This window comes from Anolis carolinensis, chromosome 1, assembly GCF_035594765.1.
Source record: "Anolis carolinensis isolate JA03-04 chromosome 1, rAnoCar3.1.pri, whole genome shotgun sequence".
Lineage (NCBI taxonomy): Eukaryota > Metazoa > Chordata > Lepidosauria > Squamata > Dactyloidae > Anolis > Anolis carolinensis.
The window spans coordinates 347,500,186-347,501,214 of NC_085841.1; positions in this window are offsets into that span (position 1 = coordinate 347,500,186).

Genomic DNA, 1,029 nt, shown 5'->3' on the forward strand with positions numbered 1-1,029 from the left:
GACATTCAAACACACACACATACACACACATATAGAACATATTTATGGTTCCTGGCATTTGGCCTCCAGCCTACATAGTTGTAATTAACTAACATAATGACAACCGATCATGTTTTGTAATGCTAATTTCTTATTTGTTGGGAGTTAATATCTTTTGATAGGAGTTGCATTGAATTGCCTAACAAAATACCCACACTAGTGGATTTGAGTAGCTTGCTCCTGTGTGCCTTCAAGTCATTTCCAATTTATGGCGACCTTAACGTGAATGTATCATGAGTTTTTCTTGGCAATATTAGTTCAGAGGGGTTTGCCTTCGCCCTCTCAAGACTGAAAGACTGTGAATTACTCAAGGTCACCCAACAGGTTTCGATGGTCAAATGGGGATTCAAAGCCTGGTCTCTAGAGTCGTAATCCAATGATCAAACCAAGTTGGCTCTCGCAGCTAGACTTCTAAAAGTGGTATACTATAAACGTTCACAGAGAAGCAGAAATTATTGATGCTGAGACTTATACTGGAATGAAGATTTGTGTTTGAATCGTCGCTTTGAATTTGACCTACTCATCATCACTAAAACAACAAGAAATATTCTCCTGATAAGTACTCAGATCTCAAGGACACTTTGAAGAAAAAAGAAAACACATTTAAATTGCAACACTCCATGTCAAATGCTCAGCTTTCTAGAATACTGCAGCTTGCTGTGGAAAACTATTATATGAAAACAAGAATACCTTTCAGTTTACATTGTTTCAAATTGAACAGTTAACTCAGTTCCCATTTAGATACGTCTTAAAGACTTCGCTGGGTTTTCTAGATTGTATTTTTTTCCTCCTCAGCATTTGTTGATCTTCCTAAACTAAGGGATATGGTTGCTCCTTTATTTGTGTTATTTCCAAAACAGTGGTGAGCTTGTTGTGTGAAGCGAGTACAGGTTGAGTATTCCTTATCCAAAACACTTGGGATCAGAAGTGTTTTGGATTTTGGAATACCTGCATTTGCATACACATACATAATATGCTATCAGGCCCACA